General features: G+C 39.3%; 1 protein-coding gene across 2 annotated transcripts in view; it reads left to right on the top strand.

The window, feature by feature from the left end:
- The window catches only part of LOC131229605 (MADS-box transcription factor 23-like), a 38,012-nt gene that overhangs the window by 4,822 nt on the left and 18,841 nt on the right, over nucleotides 1–14,349 (top strand). The window lies entirely within an intron of this gene.

Below are 14,349 nucleotides of genomic sequence, written 5' to 3'. Positions count from 1 at the left end.
ACATCAGTTAGTCACACAAAATAACTAAGCCTATCTATATGAAGCGATTAAAATCCTTTCTTCAAAAATCTGTGGTTAGAGGTACTTCATATGTATCATGTTCCGTTGTGTATGTAATTAATAACTTCTAACATGATGTCAGGACAAAACATTAAAATCATTAAATTTTCTTACGGTTGGCTCTCAATATTATATGTGCATTGTAACTATCTAAAATGCACAATGCAAAATATACAAAAAATATGGATCGGCTGTCCTCCTGATTTTGTCTGTGTTGACATCATCGACCGATTGATTTGCATGTCGTATATCCTTTGCTTCGAATGAATAAGATCCTTTTCAGAAAAAAAAAAAAAAAAACTGATTGATTTGTCCTTATCTTCAACTGATTGATTTGACTTGATCATATGCAATGCATGCTGAGCAATCTTTCTACCGGTTTTGATATCCATTTCTCTAGTAGAGCTTGTCCCGTAGAAATCTCTGCCCTCGTTGGATGTTAAGTTTGGCTTTGATCACTTGGCCAAATCCTTCCGAATCGTGGCAACTCATCCACAGTACATGTGACATCAATGGAGGCCAATCTAAAACAAAATTACACTGATATCCCACACCAACTCACACCGATGCACATTATTTATTTATTATATCAATGACTATTTATGTTGCACTTGGATTTGTCTTATGCATTTAAAATTTAAAACATATTTCTTTTTCAAAAACTTATGTATAATGGTTCAAACTCAATTCAAATTTTTACCAAATTTGCACTGATGATGAGAGGGAATTCCTTTTGAACTCCATGCAAAGCGTCATTTGTGAGCATGGCATTCTTCATTAGAGCACTTGCGTTGAGACACCAAAGCAGAATGGGATAGTTGAGTGCAAGCATCGACACCTTCTCAAGGTCACTCGTGCCTTACGTTTTTAGGCCAATTTACCGTTTTCTTTTTGGGGAAAATGTATCTTGACTGCTAATTACCTCATCGATAGTATACCTACACATATTTTAAATGGTTGAACCCCATATAAAATTTTGTACCCATGATTATCTTCGTACTTTTGGCTACTTGTGCTATGCTGATACCATTCACAGTCATCGACATAAATTTGTCCCTTGTACCTTTAAATGCATCTTTGTTGGTTATCCATTCTATCAATGTGGCTATCGAGTTTATGACTTAGAATGCAGATGTATTTTCACTTCTCAGGATGTCACATTTGTTGAATCTATATTCCCCTTTTAGAACATCAATCTCGCAATCGATACATCTCCTGTCATTCCCATGTTTATTGATTAGCGAAGTAAAGATGATCACTTGCCCATTTCTCTCCTGAACCTCGACCTTCAACCAATGCACCACCTCCTGGTCCTCATCACTCCCAACATACTATTACCCAACCTACTCACCTCAATGACTATGTCTATCCCACCCTTCTTCCCCCATTCTCTTTTGCTTCGCCTCATTCACAACCCTTTATAGGTACTCTCTATCCCATATCCAACTTTCTTTCATATAATCATTTCTCTACTAACCATGTTATCCTATTTTAGTCTATTTCTTTTCATGATGAGCCAACATCATTCGCTCAAGTTGTTAAAATTCTTCATTGGCATGAAGCAATGGAAGCAGAAATCAAAGCATTAGAGCATAATCAAACTGGACCTTGCAACACTTCCCACTAAGAAAAATGCCCATTGAGTGCAAATCAGTGTGCAAAATTAAATATCGTGTTGATAGAACCATTGAACGTTTCAAAACACATTTGGTGGAAAAAGGATACAATCAGATTGAGGGTCTTGATTTTCATGAAATATTTGCACCCATTGTCAAAGTAGTTATGGTACGCTGTCTCTTGACCATAGTTGTTATTCACATTGGCTACTCCATCAACTTGATGTCAACAATTCTTTCCTTCATAAAGACCTTCATAAAAATAGTCTACATAAAGATTCCCCCGACTTTGCGAAATAGGGAGAGCAATTTGTTTTTTGCCTTCACAAATCTCTCTCTAGTCTCCATTAAGCATCGTGAAACTGGTTTGCGAAATTTTCATCTACACTCAAAGAAGTTGGTTATCATTAATCCTTAATGGATTATTCTCTTTTAATGCATTAAAATGGCACTCTCTTCATGGTTGTCCTCGTTTATGTAATGATATTATCCTTATAGGAAATGATCCAATTGCCATTACTGCATCTTTTCTTTTCTTTTTTTTTAAAAAAAAGGAACTATAGCCATTCATTGATCACATAAAATTTACAGAACACTGACTATTCAGCGGCCTCCAGATAGCAAAAAAGTCTGGCCCGCCTATCATATCTATTTACAAATGCACCTTGAGGACCGGTCACTTGTTTCCCACCGAAAGTTCTCTAATCGACCCCAACCCCACCTTATCTAACAGATATAGGCCCTCGACAAGGAGAGGTAGGTCGGAGGCCTTCCTGAAAACCTGATTTCCTTGACTATTGCTTCCTTCTCTAGCCAACCCATCTGCCGGGCCATTGCCTTTTCTCGGGATGAGGGTGAACACAAAACTTCCCCTCTTTTTTAGACCTATCCCTGTTAGCCATTGCCTCCATTTCCATGCAATATTGGACCGCTCGTAGAAGGAATCCACCACAAATTTCGAGTCTAATTCGATAACCACTTTAGTTATCCCAAGGTTCACACAGTGGGCCGTACCATTGTGCATCACTCATAGTTCAACCCTGTTATTGGAATCGCCATTACTGCCTTAAAGGTATTTCTTCAAACCAAGTTTCACATTAAAGATCTCGACCCGTTGAAATACCTTTTAAAAATTGAGGTGGTTGTTTCCAAAAAAAAAAAAAGGATTTTTCTTAATGAACACCAATATACACTTGACATTCTCAAAGATAGTGGGCATCTTGGAGCTCAGCCCACCACTTTTCCTATGGAAGAGAATTTGTGTTTCGCCTATGAATTTGACACTTTTCTTCCATATATCTTCGTATATCGATGACTTGTTGGACATCTCATATACTTAACCATCACTCGAATCGACATTGTTTATGCGGTCAACATTATCAACTAGTTCATGCACACTCTATGCACCGGCCCTATTATGATGCAACTATTTGAGTACTCCAATATCGTAAGTCTTCTCCTGACAAGGGCATCTTTTTGCCCTCTACTGGCTCCCTCCAGGTATGAGCTTATTGTGATTCTGACTGGGCCAGTTGCCACAAGACTCATTGTTCTTCTATGGGTTACTTTATGATGATTGAGAGTAGTCCTATATCTTGGGGAAAAAACAAACCACTATCTCCATGTCATCTGTCGAAGCCGAGTACCGCGTCATGGCCAATGCTACTTGTGAACTCACTTGGCTCAAAACGGTCCTCCAAGATCTAGATGTTCAACATCCCCATCCCATACGCCTCCATTATGACAATTAAGCTATTCTTCACATAGCCACCAATCTAGTTTTTCATGAAGGGACCAAACATATCGAGATTGATTGTCAACTTGTCTAAGAAAAGATAACTTCCGGGGTCATCCCCACTTCTTACGTACCCACTAATCACCAACTTATGGGCATCTTCACCAAAGCTCTTGGTTGCGACCAATTTTATCTTCTACTTAGCAAGTTGGGCATTATGGATCTCAACGCTCCAACTTGAGGGAGTTTTAGGAATGATACGATTTTTTTTTTCTTCTTATTATTTTTTGTTTTCATTTTGTATCAAGATTTAATTAGGATGTAATTAATTTAAGATAGATTTGATTTCATTGTAATCTTCCTTTTTTAGGTCATTCTTCTTGTATAAATTCAAAGTTGTACTCAATGAAAAACAACACAAGCAATTTTGCAATATTTCAATTTCAATTTCTCTATATATTTTTTTAAAATAATAATCCTATGATTTATAATTCAAATCCTGATTTTATGATTCAAATTATACTTGAACTCTTCTATTTTAAATTTCACTTGGCTTTCATTTTATGTTTTTGAAGTGCGGCTTTTAAAAATAATTTAGAAAATAACCTTTTCACACACACACACACACACACACACACACACACACGAAAAAGAAGAAGAAGAAGACGAAGAAAGAAAGAAAGAATAGTTTTAAAACTGTAAATTATTTTCTTTTATTCTTTATAAGAGATTAAATTATATATATTCTCTTTATTGTTAAATCGTAGAGTTTTCTTTTTCAATGATTTCTTACTTCTTAACTGGTCAAAACACCAAATTCATGTTGACTTATATATATATATATATATATATATATATATATATATATATATATATATATATATATATTGTGGAATGATGATTAGGATTAAAATATCTTTCTTTTTGTTGATCTAAAGAATCAAATGCCGCTTTTCCTATGTGATTGTATATTTAAAAAAGTTAACAAGAAAATAAATTATTAAAGGATCCGTGTATGTTTTAAGGAAAAAAAAAAAGAATTCTTTTTCTTCTTTAAAGATAAGAATCCTTCAATACTATCATGACATGATATTACTTTTCTTCTTCCTTCCTTTTTTTTTTTTTTTTTTTTAATATATGCAAAGAATTACAAGAGGACTTTTGGGCCCCTACAAGATTAAAAGAGCCTGATAGGTACCTATCGTAAATGGACTATACACAGAGATCATGTATAGAGGACGGCTCATTACATAGCAATTAGAGGACTGAGGGACTTTCAGACTGAGTTAGCCTGGACTGAACCTGTCTGGGGCCAACCAAACTGAACTGAGGCCAACTTTGTCAAGGAAAATGCTGCCCCTGACCCGGCGAGGGAGGAGGCCGAAATCCCTGATTAGAGAGGACTCCTGACACCTACTACCCCAGCGGGCCAACCCATCTGCTGGGTCGTTACCCTCGCGATAAATGTGGGAGAAAATGACTTGTATGTTCAAACGAAAACGATTTATACGGCCCATCCAGTAAGACCATTTCTAAGAGGGATTCTGCGCTCCATTTAAGAAATCAACTACCAACCGCGAATCAGACACCACTATAATTTGCTGCAAGCCGAAGTTGACACAAAACACCAGCCCATCATGAATGGCCCTGAGCTCTGCAAAGACGTTGGAACCAGGCCCATAGCCAGCAGAGAAACCGAAGATGAAGTCGCCTGTATCATTCCTACATAAGCTACTGCCACCCGAAGGGCCCGGGTTCCCAATCGCAGACCCATCGACGTTTAGTTTGCTCCAGCCCTAGGGAGGTTTCTGCCATCGAACCACAATTGGAGGGGCTGTAATCCGACGAAGAGAAGATAATCCTAGGACGGCCAAAGACGATATGCTGGCGGGGAGGTGGAGGATGTCAGGGTGCAGGGAGGCCAGAGAAACGAGGCTGCGCTTCACGTTTTAACTGATGGACGGAGCATGGATCCTGATCTCGTCGAATCTGGTGGCATTTCGAGCCTTCCAAATCTCCTAGAGAATGACGCAAGGGGCAATCTTTTGGGCTAGAGTGGATCTACGACGAGAGTTCTCATTGCTCCACCATAATGCCAACATACCGTGGATGGATGGAGAGTAATAGCTGACAATCCCAAAAATGTCCGCAAAAAAGCCCATATTGTCGTAGCCACTGGGCTGCGAATGAAGACGTGATGAATGGACTCCATCGCATGACAATTTGAGGAGGAATTCGTACTACAGTCGCAGCGGGAGGCAATCGATACTCCCCGCCGTTTAATTGCCTCATCGAGAGGGATGGCGTTATGCAACAAGCGCCAGACGAACATAGAGATCCGCGGGGGTAGGCAAGCGTGCCAAACCCACCGGGACTATTCCTTGCACGGTTGAGTAGTCCTGCATAGGTTCCAAGTTGATCGCATCGAGAAATCTCCGTGAGGGGTGAGAGCCCAGACCCTAGAATCAGGCTTATCCGAGAGGCAGAAACCTGCTTGGAAGACAAAATCTATCACCTGTTGCAGCAGAAACTCGAAGCTAGATGAGGGGGGGAGAGGGCCGGACGGGCCCAGCACCTGGTTCACCATGGTTTGAAGCAGCTGCTGGGGAACTGGCTGCGTGGCCAGCAAAGACAGAGGGCCCAGCCCTGTCCAGTTATCGGTCCAGAAGAAGCAGGTACCATGACCAATTTACCACCGCACATGTTGGTCCAGCAAAGGAAGGAGGGAGAGGAGCTTCTTCCAGAACGGAGAGGTGAAAGTGGACGTCTGGATCTGACCCGAGAAGGAAAGATCTGCATGGTATTTCGAGCACATGTAGTCTTTCCACAGATTGCCTACGTCATTACATCTGATAACCCAACCCAGCTTCAGTCGTAGTTCTTTCATGGAATCAGCCAACAGCCTAATTCCTAGGCCACCTTCGGAAGTAGGTAAGACTATGGATTTCCAACTAATCCAGTGTAGCTTGTTTTTCTTGTCCACACAACCCCATAGGAAGTTAGCGAAACGCTGTTTGAGCGAGGCGAGAACCGAGGTGGGCACCACCGTGGCGGCCAAAGTGTGAACTGGGATGCTACTGAGAACATGGCGGACGAGGACCAATCGCCCAGCTTGGGAGAGACACCGAGCTCACCACCCGCAGATGTGATTTTCAATCTTCTGGATCAAGGGTTGGAACGATCTAGGGGACACCCTGCCAAATGTAATTGGGACTCCTAAGTAAGTCAGACCCGAGTGGCACTCGGAGATTCCCAACGTGTTCTCAATGACCCTGATTCTGGAGGAGGAAATTTTGGATGAGCATAATAGGGCACTCTTGTGAAGGTTGACCCTTTGACCAGAGGCAAGTTGGTACTTTTCAAGAAAAGCAGTGAGCGCTCGAAGAGATTGTTGGCCTGCGTTGAGAAAGAGAAGGGTGTCATCGGCGTAAAGAAGGTGCGAAATCTGATAGCAGTTCCTTCTGAGCTTGAAAGGTTGGTAGCGACCTTGGGATATGAGGCGATTTATACCCCTGCTAAGCACCTCAACCGCCAAAATAAAGAGGCTAGGGGAGAGGAGGTCTCCTTGACGAATTCCCCTCGCGGACTTGAAAAATCCAGTAGCTTCCTCGTTGATGAGGACAGAAAACCAGGCGTTGTTCTAGCATTTTTCGACCATGCTCACCCAATCGGTACTAAAACCGAATTTTAGAAGAACCTGCTTGAGGAAGTGCCAATCTAGCTGGTCATAGGCTTTCTCCATATCCAGTTTCAGGATTATGTTTCCCCCACGAGCTTTCTTGTTTAGATCCCTGACCATTTCTTGAGCAAGAGCTATACTTTCAGACATAGATCGGCCCTTAACAAAAGCGCCCTGTTCGGGAGAGATTATCTAAGGTAGTACTTCGCTGAGACGAGCTGAGATGACACTTGCAATAATCTTATAAAGGCAGTTGCAAAGACTAATGGGGCGGAAATGAGAAAAGGATTTCGGAGAGATCCGTTTGGGGATGAGACAGATTAGGGTGGCTGACACAGCCCTAGGGAGACTCCCTCTAAGAAAGATATGCTCAGTGGCTTTATGAAGATCGCCACCAACGATGTCCCATCATGACATAGTTACTTGGTGCATATTGGTGGCAAAAGGATGATTGCTGAGTTTTTAATTTTTATTTATTTATTTCTATTTTCATATTTTTAAGAAGATCATAGAAGAAATGTTGCGATTTGCAATAGGATTCAACCTTTATTACGATTTCCGATACGATAATGATTTTGACAACATTCACATTGAATTGTTGTGATGAGAAACCAAGGTATTTTAGTCCTTTTAGTTATTTGGAATAGATATTTAGGTTTAGAAGTCATGGATGGCTAGGATTATATTGAGGTTTTCTTTCTCTGCTTAGTGATTAAGATAACTTGGAGAGAAAATTGCCTAGCTCTATATATGCATGTAATCCTTGAGTTTGAATATAGTTGATTTTAATTGATTTTCTTTAAGCTTGAATTTATCTCAGTTGTTAATCTGGCATGTGCATTGAAAGGATACAACTTGGTCCTTGCTAATTTGCTCGTGGACCTGTGTTCATGATTATGTGTAGAACCACATTCAGTCTCTTGATGGTTCTGAAAGGATATTAGGGTATTTTGGCATTTTAGAAGTTATATTGAAATATATGGTTAGGATTAGAAGTACTGAATGGTTAGGATTATATTAGAGTTTTACTCTTGCTTAGAATTTAAGGTAACTTATACAGCAAGTTAGCTAGCTAGCTTTATGTATGCATGTACATGTAATCCCTTGGGTTTGAAATATATTAATTTGCATTGATTTTCTTTAATCTTGAATTTATCTCACTTATTTATCCAATGTGCACACTGAAGAATACGATTTAGTCCTGTCGGTTTACTCATAGACAGTAAATTTTTTTGATTACATCTAAAAGCGCACTAATTCACTTGCAGACCACAATGATGTGCACCATCACCTTTCTCATGATATTATAACATATCCTTCTATATACCTCTTTAAGCCCATTATATGGCCCACCATATTCCACGGCCATGATTGGTCATACGAAAAAATTAAAACCGTTGATTTTATAAAATAATGCATATATTTTAAACATATGTTTAATTAAAGTAATTTGTAAAATCAAGTTTGGTTGGCCATGTTGATCAACCAGTCCAATTCTTGATATAATGCTAAATCCACTATGATTCATAATTCCTGTGAGAAAATTAAGTAGCAACTCACTATGATTCACATTTGTGAACTGAAGTAATCAACCAAGTCCACACAAGGCCCCTAGGTCTTCTCAAATCTAACAATAAGTGTACCAAGCATAAGAAGTATAAGCTAATACCAAGCTCATACTTAACCATCGATGCTTGGATGAAGTACAGCCGATGCTGCTTCAAGATGAATTTTGATAAAAGATGGAATAGGCAGATAACTAGACAACTATATCTACATATACTTAATAAATACTAGTTCCCTTACCCATATGAATCTATTAACTTTTACTAACAAATGGGTAGAAATGTCACTCTTTTATGCGAATCAATTTTTGAACAATGGAATCAAGGAGATAAGCTAAGTGCTAAAATTTTCTTAGTCTTAACTTATGAGGGTCATCATAGGCTGCCCCTTTCACCTTTTTGTTGCGGAGGGTGGCCTGGATAGACATTGTGTAATGATGTTGTATAGTTCCCTCATCTAATATACACATTTTGAAAATAAAAATAAAAAATCTATCGTAATTTCTAACCGTCAGCATAACCAATTTTGGAATTTTGACTTTAAATCATACCGGAAAGAACAGCATGTTTTATTTATTTAAAGCTAAGTGCTAAAATTAAAGTGACCTCCATAGTATTTTTTATTATTCTATTTTTATCTCATTCTTAAGCTAGCTTGGCTTTCTCCATCCAATATATGTATGTATATGCACACAGCCACATGTGTGAGGACAATGTCCATGGTAAAGACTCACCGTACGCATAACAGTCACATCGTCTATGCTAGTTATGGATCCATGGTAATATTCTAGGTCTATAAAGACCTAGGTAAATTAGACCTCACAATGTATTTCACGTCAACATATCTACTTTATCCTCCGAAGGTACAAAGACCTCCAAGAAGTATCTCAATCATATCCATTCCATGCATGCACAACAATAAAGCATTTATGGTATAAAAAATCATATGTTTCATTGAATTGAAGTGCATACATTCGGAAAACAACCACATTGAAAATTGGAAATGGTTGAAGCTTAACGAGGCTTTCTCAAAGACTTCATCGAATTGACTTGTTTATGTCTCTCGGACATAGTGCATAATGCCGTAGTGATTTGACCGTCACTTCACCAAAATTTCTTTCCACAACTTGTTCTTCAAAATAGATTATGCGAACCCCACATTTTAGATACAAATTATTATTGTAGATTTCATATGGGTAGGGATGAAGATCCAAACCAAAGGGATCTTCCCCATCGAACCATGGGAACTCAACTTTAATATGCCTCGTCCATCTGTGGGAAAAATCGACACCCACATTGCTTGCCCCATGAAGAGCGCTAGACAAGGCGAATATCTTGCCAACCTTTTGAGAAAGCTCGACAGCTACCGAGTTGGCTTATTCCACATAGTGATCTAGTTTTGCACTGATTCTTGCTACTGCCATTGCTTTTCCTCCACTCTTCTATGGGTTCTTGGAGTTTTATCTATAGCACTTTGTTCAACATTCATCTCAGCTTCCAACTACTTGAATCACGCCCCATCTGCCGACAATACCAAATGATATGAACACAAAATTAGAAAATAAAAATGAAAGCATTTATTCCAAAAAATGCTACTTAAAGGGGACAAACCTTACTATCCTATTTATAATCCGGCATCTAATCAAGAATAAGAAATATATCTCACTCAAATTATAACTGATGGAGATTTATGCAAGCGAAATTAGGAATAGCATGAATGCAATCGTCCAAGGATATCAAGATTTCGCTCTCTGCTGGTCTTTGGGCCATTTAGGCAGAAACGAATGACAGATGCTTTCATAGCCAGTTCAAGTCACCGTCAACGCGGCAAAGGACCCGGTAGCAGCCTGTCCTTGGAACATATGGTATATTATGGGCGAAATTCTCTCCAAGAAGAGTTCTCTGAACCTTCTTTTTGACCACATCTTCCGCGAAGGCAACGCGGTGGCGGACGCTTTAGCAAGGATGGCGAGTGATGAAGGGTGCCCTGACAGAATTTTTTGGCGCAGCTCCGATCTCCCTTCACTTATTAGAGGAGCGCGAGTCCTCGATAGTACAGGGCTTGGCTCCTTGAGAAGGCCATAGCCGGTCTGTCTTCTGTGTTTTCCTCCTTCTAGCCCTTTTGCCTTCGCCCTGTCCTTCTCTTTTTGTTCATACTTAGTTGACACGATAAGAGTGGTCCGTAGTCTTTTTGTTCCGGCCCTCCTGAATTATTGTACATTTCTCATATCAATGATATATGTGGCATTGCCATTTTCTTTAAATAAATAAATTAAAAAAAAAAAAAAAAACCAGTTCAAGTCACCGGATGTAATTTTTAGAAGGGAAAAATTGGATATAATGCATCAGACTCTACATATATTAATGCCCTTACTAGCTCTACTTTAGTTTCTTCCACTGTTTGGTTTTGAGGTTGTATTTCTGGTAAATATCTCATCTAGGCCTTTATTGATAAAACAGTCACCTTTCAAATATATATATATATATATATATATATAGAGAGAGAGAGAGAGAGAGAGAGAGAGAGAGAGAGAGAGAGAGAGAGAGAGAGAGGCAACTTGAATATGAAGAATTTTGGAAAAAAAAAATAAAAATAGATACTGTTATTTATGACTTGAATTGCATTTCAGACTAAAATCTTAATTATGCGGTCACAGAAACAATTGTGTTATTTTATGCTTTGGTAGGTTTGGGATTTGAATTTAATTAAAACAGTTTTCTATTTTATGCTTATACCTGTTTGGTTGCCACTTAAAAATGAGTTTCTCTGTTTAGTTAACCCTAATTTTGTATTAGAGATCACGATTTGTATAAATTATGGGTTATGAAGACTAGTTTTTGACCCTTACAAAAAATTCTAATATATCATTATTGCTAACTAAAATGAGATGTAAATCATCTTCTTCTTCTTCTTCTTCTTTTAAATTTTCTAATACATCATTATTGCTAACTAAAATGAGATGTAACTCATTTTTTATTTTTTTTTAAGTGGCAACCAAACACGGTCTTAGTTCTCTTTCTACAAAAAAGATTCTAGAATTTTGATTATTTTGAAAAGACTCTAATTCTTTGATGTTTGTGGAAACGTGATTGTTTGGGATTATTTCTCCCGCATTACATAATCATTGTCCTTTTTGTAATTAGGCATTGCAAGGCCAAAAAAAAAAAGGCATTGCAAGGCCCGGGCCCCACTTGAGCCAACTGAAATTCAGGACGTTGGTGGAAGTGTTCAACATTTAAGTTTCTACATGTGTGGCCATGGTTAGGGATGTTGACCATTGCTATTATGGACCATATGATGTTTGGTCCATGCATGAAAATATGCAGATGGAAGTATCCTGACCATACCAATAGATGGCTCTAAAGAAAGGACGCTGATTGCCTGCAACCCCCAACCATTTCTGCCGACAGAAGCCAAGTGGGCCCACCATGATGTTTGTGACAAATCCACTCAGTCCATGCGTTTTGCCAGCTCATGTTAGGACATGAGCCCAAAATGAAGCACGACAGGAAACAGTGGGGAGAGAAATGCATCCAAACCGTTCATAAGTTCATCACAGTGGGGAATAACCTTATGAACGGTTTGGATGCATTTCTCTCCCCAGTTTTTCCTGTTGTGTGGTCTGCTTGAGTTTTGGATCTGCCTCAATTTCTCTCAAACATTACTCTGATTAATAAAGAAAATACAGAGCCGGTTCATTCAGCCAGTTGACAAATATTCTATAGCTAGGATCTTCTCATCTTGGGGATTTTTAAGTGTATAGCCCTTCTGTAGTGAGGCCCATCACATCAACAATTTAGATCATGGCCCCACTTGTACAACCAATCCAAACCTCTTTCACTTAAAGATGGAATGGCCTGTTCAAGTATGCTGAACTTCTTAGCTTTAAGTGTATAGCCTAACTGAGTGAAAGATACCTCGTTTCAACACTGAGGTCTTGGTATCTATCCCTAGTGGGGGTGGCTAACAGTGAAGTGTGAACTGACAGTGGGGTGTACTAACAAGCTAACAAAACAAACAAAAAAAAAAAAGAGTGTATAGCCTAACTCTTTTTCAGCTTTCTTCTTAGCTTTACAATAGGTGAGGCTGCTTCATTTTGTCAGTGGGCCTGCCCGAATTAGCCTGCTGTATATGTTTCTTCTTGCAATGGAAAGCTTCTTCTTCTTTTTCTATCTTTTTTCTTTTTTTTCTAAAAGTATGCTCGACCACCCAAAACCACAATCCTTGGGTACCCTACTTAAGCACCCAGGTCAAACGATTCTGATCCAATTAAATTGGATCAAAATGGTTACCCTACTTAAGCACCCGTGGATACCTGAATCTGATCGGATATAGCACAAGTACATTACACGTTTATGATCCCAATGGTTTAAAGGGCCTAGCTTTGATGCGTTCCATCAATCTTGAGGCTTTTGGCATATTGGTTAGATTCTTGACAATATGTGTCAAAGCCAACACCATGACCTATGTTCGAGTCACGAAAGAGGTGACCTATGGAAACGAGCTACCTGAGTAACAACCACAGTACAAGCACCAAGTGAAAAGGGCTACTTGAGTAACCAGAGTGCAGCTGCCATGTCCTGGAAAGGGCTACGAGAAGCCGGAGTGAGTGCTGCCAAAGAGTGAGCCACCGGCTGCAGAGCTTAGTGGAATGTTACAGTTCCAATGGTTTAAATGGCCTAGTTTGACATGTTCCATCAGTCCTGGGTTTTTTGGCATATTGATTAGGTTCTTAACAGGGTCACAGAGTCACCAATATCCGACCCAAACAATGCTCATTTAAAGCCCTAAGTAGAGCTGCATACTAGGCACCTCACACATCATATCATGTTAAAAATAATTGACTTTGGAAAAAATTCCTTGTCTTTTTTCTTTTTCTTTTTTGAAGGTAATGATAATTTTATTATAAATCACCACCAGGAATCAACTCAGGCAGAAAAGCAAGCTACAACCTGAAAAGAGGTGACATTACAGATAACGATTGGCTTTGAGAGAGGCCAATAAACTACACACTGCTTCACCCTTCTAACCACCTAAATCACTGAGCCACTTACATTTCGGAAAAATCAATTGTTCTTCTCCCCGCAATGCCCATAAACCTGCCACAAGGACCAGCCACCATACCCTTCTCCCTTTTAAGTCAGTGGCCCAAAGAAAAATCTCCAATAGACTCTGGCATTACCCATTGAATGCTAAAAATGTTAAGAAATGTATCTCGCTCTTCTTAGGAAAACTTGCAATGAATTAAAAGGTGGTCCATTGTTTCTGTGCTGCTCATGCACATCAAGCATACATTAGGAAGCATCATCAACCACCTTTGAAGGTTGTCCACTGTAAGTTCCCTATTCCATCTGACCAATCATATAAAAGCCATCACCTTAAGTAGAGTCATCACTTTTAGACAAACAGTTAAGGAGTATGGCAGAACTAGTAGCCATACTCCTTAACTGTTTGTCTAAAGCATAATCGAAAAAACCAAAAACCGAACCCGAACCTCCAATTAGATCAGGTCAACTTGTGGACTGATTCTAGTCTTGACTCAACTCATGTTGGTACTTTGTTCCATCAGTGGTACTGCGCTTGCAGGTGTTTGCTCAGAACAGATACCCGAGCCTGTATTTCATTGCTCAGTGTTTAAGCCCACACCTGTGAGCATGTGAATCTATGTGCAAGGGGATGTGTGAATACAGCAA

This window comes from Magnolia sinica, chromosome 16 (assembly GCF_029962835.1).
Source record: "Magnolia sinica isolate HGM2019 chromosome 16, MsV1, whole genome shotgun sequence".
Lineage (NCBI taxonomy): Eukaryota > Viridiplantae > Streptophyta > Magnoliopsida > Magnoliales > Magnoliaceae > Magnolia > Magnolia sinica.
The sequence above is the reverse complement of the archived record's forward strand: the minus strand, read 5'-3'. Positions and strand labels throughout refer to the sequence as shown.